We start from the raw sequence: 10,056 nt of genomic DNA, 5'->3' as shown, positions 1-10,056 counted from the left end.
ATCGATTAGCTAACACCTATTCAACAAGGAGTGATGGTTTGGAGAGAAAATGAATTTGTACTTGGACTTGCCCCAATGGTTTGAAGATCAATTCAGATGCTGCAACATTTGAAGTGAATGGCACAAAAATGGTGAGTGCTAGTTTTGTGGTTAGAAATGAAGCAAGGACAATGTATTTAGCTAGGGTTAAAAAATTCAAGCATGGATCTTTTGTGGTTGAAGTCGAATTGAAAGCCTTAGCCTAGTCTTTATATGTGTGTTGTCCAAATAAGTTAGATGTAAAGGAGGTCGAGTTGGACAATAGTGTGGTTATCAATTGGCCGTGAGAGAATAATTATAAAAGAAATGTGGGGAACATTGTTGAGGACTGTTGTCTACTTATGGAGGAACTAAGGTGCGTTGGAGCATCATATTGTGCAAGGGAAGCTAATCGTTGAGCTCATTCAATTGCCAAATTAGGAAAGATGATGCAACAAGAGAATGATTAGCTTATATGGACAAATTTAGAGGCTTTGCCAGAACAAATCTTATGAGTGTTAAGACAAGATTGGATCGGGTCACAGGAAGTAGAAGACGAGGATCGATTGTAGAGCTTTGAGATTATAGAAATACATGTTTTGAGAGTACTCTTTTCTTTATCTTTGGTTTTTTTTCCTTTGGGTTTTTCTTTAGAAAGGTTTTTAACGATGCTTTAAATTCATGTGTTATGGTCGTAACAAAGTTTACTGGGTGGAGAAGCCTTATATTGTTATATTTGTTATTCTCTAAACGTATTCTCTCTTGATGATTAATGAAATTCATCTTTCTTCGAAAAAACAAATTCAAGTGTATGATCAATTTATTTTTAATTAACATACAATATACCTATTGTTAATTGGTGCATATAATCACAAGTTAAGGTGATATTTATTGAAAATAATTTTGTAATTAAAGTATTTATTTTCTTGGATTAGATAAAAGAAATGCATAAATGTAAAATTATTTGCCTTTTGAATTGTCTCCTTTTATATTTGATGAAAATTGCACATTAAATGTAAAATTGTTCTCCAAAATAATATTAACTATTAATCAATGCCTACAAGCACACATTAATAAGACCTTTGGTAAAATAACAATTTAATTCATATTAACAATTACAATTAAATATCTATAAAAACCTTTAATTAACAAGATCCTAAAATTAATTATTATTGACTCTCAGTGTCATGAGCCAACCTTGTATTAGATGATGATAGCATAGAATTGTTTAAGAGATTGAGTCTTTTTATACCTATAAGAGAAATGTCCCACTTTCAAACAATGTAATGTCTCATGGTAACACTTCCACAAAAACTTGTTAAGTTTTTATAAGAGGAGACCTTTTAGAAAAAGAATGTCCTCACTTTTATAAGGGGTGAACAATCGGTAGATTATTGAGCTACCTCACTAGTAAACGTATGTTTGTAGCGATTCATCTAGGGCTACTCCTATAGCTAGATGATAATATGTCTTGAATCCTTTATAATCAATTTCATATTAATAAACATTTTTTCCTTTGTGACTAAGTAATTGCATATATGGCATTTAATATGGTTTTTTATTATGATATAAGTTCTTTTAATATGATTTGTTGTTATTATTAATATTAAAATAAATACAATCAAGTATTGACTAACTTGTGTAAAAGCATCCACTCAAATACTATACGAACTATCACATAAATAAAAAAACGTAATTTATGACACTCAAAATATACCATTCTTTAACCAAATAAACCAAACGTTCATCTACATAAATATGATAATTAATTATGGAGTTCATAATTTCTCAACGCCCTTTATAACTAATAAAAAATCAATATAATTTAAAATACATAATTACATTCCAACCTCTTTTGGCCTTTTGGGCGAATCCCCATCCTCCAGATGTCATTATGGACCACTTTCCATTTGGCGCATGCTTAAAAGGCTGCATTAATTGCTTTTAGTCAGATGATTGAGAGAGATCCAACTATAATGATTTGTAGAAATGTGTGGCAGTGGATTAAATCATCACCTGAAGAGTTTGTTTTTAATTCTATAAACATGAAATCCACCTGATTGGCTGCAAACTTTATATCGTTAGTGGGTCATTCATTCTTATTGTACTTTAGCCACATATGAGTGCTTGGAGTCTAGGTTGTGCACAAATATAAAGTTTGTCATTTCAAAAATAAAATTATATATAAAAGGCAAAAAGGGCAAAAGAGAAAACGCACTTCAAATTCTTTTCTTTGGGAACAAGTGATTTCTTTGCAAGGTTTACCTTTTACTACTAAAATTATCCTTTAGATATTTTTCTTTCTTTCTATTTTGGATAAAATATTTTTTTTTGATAGTCACACAGTTAGATCAATCATAAATGATACGGAGATAACAAATAATAAATTCATGAATATTAATTTTTTTGATTAATTAAACCATTGGACCATGTGTCATATACTTTAAATATTCTCTATTATTTTTAGTTTAGATGGAGAAAAAGGCTTTAGTGGCGGTGGTTATACGTTTGCGAGGTAACCTTGTATCATAAATACAACGGGAAAAAAGGTGAAATAATTTAGGTAGAGTTTTTTTTAGCAGAATTCCTATAATTTTTAATTAAAAGGGTAATATAAAATAACAATGGCAATCAATATTTGCAATAGAACTTAAAAAGAAGAATAATACGTCAAAGAATTATTTGAAAATGATGTATGCAGATAAATTTTAATCAATAATTACTAAAGGATGAAAATGTGTCATAAATTTGAAATAAAAACCAATCTAAATGAAATATAAAGATCAACTCGTTAAATTTATTGAAACTTTTGCATGAATGATTAATTGAATGAATGCGATTAATTTAAGTGGTTGGATTGCTATTCACCCTTTAAATGCCATAAATTTAACTATTTAGGTTACTATTCACCTTTTCAATGTGATTAATTTAAGTATTTTGATTACTGTTCACCTTTTAACCTTTCTAATCAAAAATTTCATAAATTTTATTTCTATAATTTCATAAATTTTTGGTTCATAAATGAAAATAAGCATAATACCTAAAATACCCATTAACTATTAAAAAAGATTAAAATAAATTTTTATTTTTTATTACTTTTAATCAAGTTTTTGTATTTTTATTTTAAATCGAATAAGTTCTTATAATTAATAGTTGATTAAAAAATTTATTAAAATGTTATTTGTAATTATACCGCATGGTATATTGATATATTATAATAGATGATGTCATAAAATATTGATATAGACATGTGACATTTTCATCATTCACAATGTGGATATTTAATGATAAATGATATTTTGATTAATGATAATTAGTTAACAATTAATTATAAATATTTACTTGATTCAAAATAAAAGTATATGAGTTTGATTAAATGCAATAGTAGAATAAAAATTTATTTAAATTTTTTAAAAATAATTTAAATGTTTTGTAAAGCATTATGACATGAAAATACTACAAAACCTGAGTTAAGAGGTTTTGAAGATAAAGGGAAAAGTATCTAGGCAAAGGTTTTTTTTTTTTTGTCTTTTAGTTGGTTCATTTTGTTTTTTTTTTTTCATTTTTTTTATTATACTTTGAGTTACAAAATAAAGATAGACGCTTAGGTCTTTCTATAAAACTCTTTGTGCTTACTAAAAATGGAACTTATGATTTCATATATGGTAGCAAAGCTAGTCCACACGATTGAGTTGAACAAATAAGTAAAGTTGATCATTGGCTATCCACCAAGGCCCAGTAGGTGTGACCCTTATGTTCGGTCCCCATCGTACTTGATTGAGCTAAACAGACATATATTTATCCTGTGAGAAAGACATTGATCTTGAGATCAAATCGGGTCTTTTACATCTTAATTTCACTATTATTCATAAGTGGCTTGAACTAATTTAATGCATTGATCATCTCATTATATATATTTTTCAATTCAGATGACAATTTTTAAGTCATTTTAAAGTATTATAAGATTCGAACTTCATATTTCTTTTTCAATTTATCACATGCATAAAAAAATTATATTTCTTTCTCGTTTTTTCATTTTTTAAAAATGTTAATATGTTGCAAGTAGTATTTTTCAAGAACTATGATGAATTTATTAAGCCACTCCTTGTTTTCAAGTATATTTTGCAGAGAAGGATCATGATCACATTGACAAGATTATAGGCTTACTTTCAAAAATAAAAATGATTGAATCATGCTCATGTCCTCAAGAACAATAGGAATTAAAATCGGGAAGCATAATTGATGTGATCGTAGTTGATGAACTGCAAGTAGTTGCCCTACGCGTTTGGCTGGTTATGAAGAAACGCATGCCAAGAATGCCGACACAGTCACATGATGAAGCAGAAGCAACGTTTTTCACATTTCTTTCAAGATGTTTTCCACTTGTGGGGGAAACTGGAATTTACATCACTACATTTTTGAATTTCGACTTCTTCAAATCCAAGCATTTAATCATTCCAAGGACACCCACATGCATGTTTGCCAATCGGTTCATTGTAATTTTTGGGTTTGGAAGTATGGATGTAGAATTATTGATGGGCTTTAAATGTGGTAGGGTTAGAGAATAGATAGGTTGTCCTGTTTTGGCCCAAATACGATATCACGTAATAATTTACGAATGCCATTCTTTTATAAGGTTATCTCATGCGGAAGGGGGCATTTACTTTTTTGTATATATTAATTATAATATTTTAATTTCTATTCTTGTTTACATCTAGCAATAATTAGGTATAATGCGCTCAAAATTTTTTGAATTATTTAAAAAATTTAAAGAAGATATTTTTTTATTACGTTTCAATGAAATTTTTATTTTTTTTAAATATTTGTAAATAAATTTTTATAATTAATAATTGACTAACTGTCATTAATCAAAATCTTATTTATCATTTTTTATATCACATGATGCTTACGTGAAGAGTGAAAATAACATGTGGTTACATCATGTTACATCATTATCCATTGTGATATATTAATGTGTCACGTCAATACTATATAATATAAATTGACAAGTAATATATTATCGAATAACAATTAGTTAATTATTAATTATGAAAATCTATTTAATATAAAATAAAAATATAAAACAATTAATTAAATATAATAAAAAAACAAAAATTTATTTAAATTTTTATGAATAATTTAAAAATTTTTTAAGATAATATATTTAATAGCTATTTGTTGTGTAATGTATTTTCATTAAGCTGATGATTTTACTTTTATGGGTATATAGTAACAATTGTGTATAGGTAGACAAATGTGATATATGTATGTATGTACATCATTTAACAATAATTATGGATATGTAGCATTACTCTGGAAAAAATAATTCCATAAATTCAAACTTTAATTTTGCACCAGCCTATCATTATTACCCAAATATATATTGTGCTAAGATTCAGATAGTTCCCGATATCATTACGTTGGTAGAATTAGAAAGAAACAATTAGGTCCGAGTTCTGACAAGAAATTGCGTTTCTTTATTTGTCAAGAAAATATCTTTCATTCATCAATAATTGGAATCTTGACTTTTCAATTCCATTTGGAGCAGCTCTATCAGGTATAACGTCATCTATCATTCTTGCACGTGGTCAAGCTGCATGCTCACTATGTTTTATATTTCAACAATTTTCGAAGTGGGAAGCCAGTAATTAATCCCATTTCATTAAAACTATATACAATTAAGTTCAATCAAACCTACAGAAAGGACGAAAAAAAAATGTCCATCCACCCTGCCTTTTGCTAAGCCCACATGGGCAACTTATGCATGACAAGGAAATTACTTCGTTAATTAACAGCTTCTTGTAAATTCCCAAATCCCAGTTGTAATATATTAACGTAAAGCTTTCTTCCAACAATGGGTTTTGGAAATCTCTTTCACAACATTAATCCTCAAGAAAATTGATTAGAAGCTGAAGGAGCATTTAGATCATAAATAGATTAATTTCCACGTAATTATTAACAATTTTGTGGCTGTCTAATGCAAGGCGGTGTATATAATAAACTTAGAAAAATTAAATGATGATGCCGGTTTAGGGGTACATATTATCAAGTAGAATGAGAAAGATTATAATATATATGAATGAAATCTCTTGTTGTCAATTCGAAGCAGACAAGAGACTGCAATAATCCTATGTCTCCTTGTTTAATTGATTTACTTATTTTGATGCTCATGGATCAGTCCATAACGATATTCACATTGGAGGTAAAAAAATATTCTTGTCTCTTATTTTATAAATCATATTCCTTTATCTATCTTAGAATTTACATCCAAAACTTCTAAGATGAACTCTTAAATTTAGAGTAAATAAAATTAAATTAAGTTAAATAGGTGGAAATCGCCAATCATGTAATCAGATTTTAAGTTGTAAAAACTAAAAAATTATCAGACACTCGGCATTTTATTTGATTAATTATGGTTGAATTTCATTTTTGTTTTTTCTTTTTGGGTGCAACTTGATAGCTGGGTTCATGGTCAGATAGACAAGAAATCAATCATTGGCATTGGTCAAATGGGAAAACAAAAGAATTTTGAATGCTTTTGTGGCTGTCTAATTAGGAGAGACACATCATTATTTCCTTAATTTAAATAATTGCATGGAATTCCAAGACAGATACATGCAAGGGAAGGTAATAGAAATCAAGTGGTCAGTTTGATTATTTGGAAGATGAAAATCAAGATAAGCAATGCTTTTTTTATTCATAAAACATAAAAAAAAAACTAATATTTTACATGACATATATATATATATATTGAATAAGCTGGAAGTGCATGATGAACTATATATTTTATGATAAAAGGATAAAATTAACTAAAACATCTTTGGGAGTTTCAAAGAGCTATCCTTAATGGAAGTTCATGAACAGAATAATCGAAAATTCATACACATGGAATAAAATGAGGAAAAGTTTATGAACACATAGCAGTAGGTGAGAGGAAAGACATTATGATGGTCAACATCAACATAATAATAACAAGTGTGGAAGCTCACTACTACCCTTCAATCAAAAACTTAACTGGGAAAAAAGCATGCAATTTAAAAGCAATTTTCAGTTGGCTGAGTTTGTATGGGAAAATGCATACCGGGTCTTATGGGATTGGGCATGTGATTAGACACGTGATTCTTGCTAAACACTAAAGCAGCTGGTTATGGCCCCCCAGTAAGCCACTTCCTCAAGAAAGATGGAAAACTTAATTAACAAGTTGACCATCTGAAGTTATGTTTTGCCTAATCATTTTAGCAAAGCAAGTGCAACAAAATTGTACGGACGGTCACATCTGCTGCCAAAAGGGCAAAAAGCTACCAATCATGTACTGAAAGCAGGCATATGCGCTGCTGCTGCTTACGGTTAAATTTTTTTTTTCAAAAAAAAAAAAAAAGAGAAAAATTGGTACATGAAAATTTTTTAACTAATGTAGAAGCTAAAAACTATTTTTTCTGATATCAGATTTTGTCCAACTTATGCTTTCTAGAGTTAGAAAATTGCTCCAAAAACTAGGCAAAACAGACCGTATGTACATATAAAATTTTATTCTTTCTCATAAATCTTTTTATCCTTTATGATCTGTAGTGCAATTGATCCTCCATGTATATTATGAATCAATCAGAAACACAATCTTAAAAGTACATAAGGAGTTTAACTAGCTTTATTAAGTGAAGGAACAGTAATAGTTTGTCCTTTTTAGAAGCAAGTGCCAAAAACAATAACACACCAGCAATAAAGCTTGTAGTTTGGTGCCTGCAGTACCTTAATCCACTTGAAACTCCTTGGTTATGCATCTGAAAGGCAAACATTCTTTCGATCACTTACTTAATCTGCAATCAAAAGTTGTCAATATCTTAAAAAATTAGGTTGCTTGTGATTAAAGGAAACATTGGCTGTGATACTTTCAGGTTCAAGTCTTTCGATGATGCCAAAAAAGTGAGCGTGTGCTTGCTTTAGCATCTGATGCCTAAATGTCTTATTGATTCTTTACAACTTGCTGGCTATTCTATATTAACCGATGTGAGCCTTCAAAACCTTGTAATTTTGACATTTGGGTATATTTACGAAGTCAGATGGTTAGTTGAGGAATTGAATGATCAAAACTCAAACTCTGGGTCTTATGTTACATCATTTCATTCATGAGACAGTTCAAGTCCAAATTCCCACATCACACCATATATAGTATTATTAAACACTGAATAGTTCCCCATACTAGTCTGTTTTCCATGTTCCAAAAGCTTGGCAAGACAAATAATAATAAAAAAACAGCTTTGATTGTAAGCTTTGTCTTCAAAGCTGTCAACATGCAATATCTCTTTGATTCTCAGGCTGCCTTCGACTTGAACCACTCAATTCCCTTCGTTACAACTTAGATTTCAGAACTGTGTGATTTCTGGAACGCGTGCAAGCTGCTAACAGCGACCCTTATAATTTAAGTCCAATTATTTGAGTCATTAAATTGTACCACATCAAAAATCCACCCTGCCATTCTTCAACCTCACATGACCTTCTATTTTCAATTCTATGATAAGGGACATACTTAATGTTATCTCATTCTCCATTGTCCAGAAATATTGAGGAACCTTCCCCAATTCAAATGTCAACCAAGAACCAGGCCTCCTTTGTAGAATTATGCAATTTGGTACTAGTTTGCATTACTAGCTAAAGTTGTGAAATAAATCTCAATCTTTTTGGTTTAATGCAGACTAGCTAGCTGTTAAACTGGATGCTTACTATGTTAATTCTTTCGATTTTGCTTACAGATTACTCTTAGTTTTAACAAAAGTATGTACAAATGTGAATCTTATTTTACTTAAAAACAGCACAGGTGAAAAAGCCAACCATTCAACAAGGAAACTAAGGGAGCTCTCTTGTAGAATATTGATGCTCCACTTTAAGCGGGATCAGCATGTGATTAATCCATGTTAAATATCACATCGAGTCAGATGGTCCCCTTCTTTGAGAAAACTAGCCGAGCGCTCAACACTGTTAATTAACAAAGTTAAGACATCTGGAGGAGATTCTTCAGATTTTCATGCACGATACAATGATGAATGTACATTGTTTTCCTTATGGATACAATTGAAGAAACAAGGTCAAAGGATGGAGAGGATTTGAACCCTGAACCTTAACCCTTCAAGAGTAATTACAACCGATAAGCCAAACCCAACAAACGGAACCGAAACTGGGTAAAGATCTGTTTAATTTGCAAACAATTTAATTTAGCACGTTATCTAGATGCAGAACCATTTGGTTGCTAAAAAATGTTCAAGCAGAGCCTACGAAAACTCTTAGGGAATCTAATGAATGTCTCAGCATGAAGGCATTTGGAATGATAATGTACATTCAGTAAATAACTTGCTAAATACTTAATATCTGGAACATTACTTAATTCGCCATTCGGCCAAAAATTTTCATATCAGAATCAGAATGAGGCCAAAGGAAGTGGAATAATTCCTGCAGCAAATAGTTGTGTACTAGATATTCCACATCCAACATTGCTATCATGCAATGCCATCAGCTATTGTAGGAAAATGCTTCAAAAACCTTCTGGGTGTTGAAAAATTGATGTTAAAAAGTTCCAGGGTAAGAAACGGTATTTTCTGTTTAATGGTGTACCAATGCCTGACGTGGCCTTGGAGAGTAATAAATGAGAGAAGCATGAATCAGTTTTGTTCCAGGGTCCATTGTACAGTATGCAGAGGCAAACTTTTCCAACTCTGCTATTGACTTCTTTTTTTTTCAAATGCTAATTTGGCCAAACACTTGCCACTAGCTCTGCTATTTGTGTACAGTTGGCTGATCAATTTCAAGTAGGTGGCAGGTTTTGAAATTTATGTTAGACTTTTCTTTATTCTAACAATGTTTTTATTATCGAGATCAGTGTGATTAACCGGTGATGGTCTGCATGAATATATTTTGCCCATTAAAGAGGAAAACAGATACATGGGATTGGCAATGTTTTAAAAGAAGTAAAACAGAAAACCCATACTCTATATTGTCAGATTGTTTAGATCTAAGAATTAACGAATAGTACAAGCCTGACATGTAAAG

This window comes from Theobroma umbraticum, unplaced genomic scaffold, assembly GCF_002168275.2.
Source record: "Theobroma umbraticum cultivar Fairchild unplaced genomic scaffold, ASM216827v3 scaffold_12.1, whole genome shotgun sequence".
NCBI classification, from domain to species: domain Eukaryota; kingdom Viridiplantae; phylum Streptophyta; class Magnoliopsida; order Malvales; family Malvaceae; genus Theobroma; species Theobroma umbraticum.
This window is presented reverse-complemented; position numbering follows the sequence as displayed.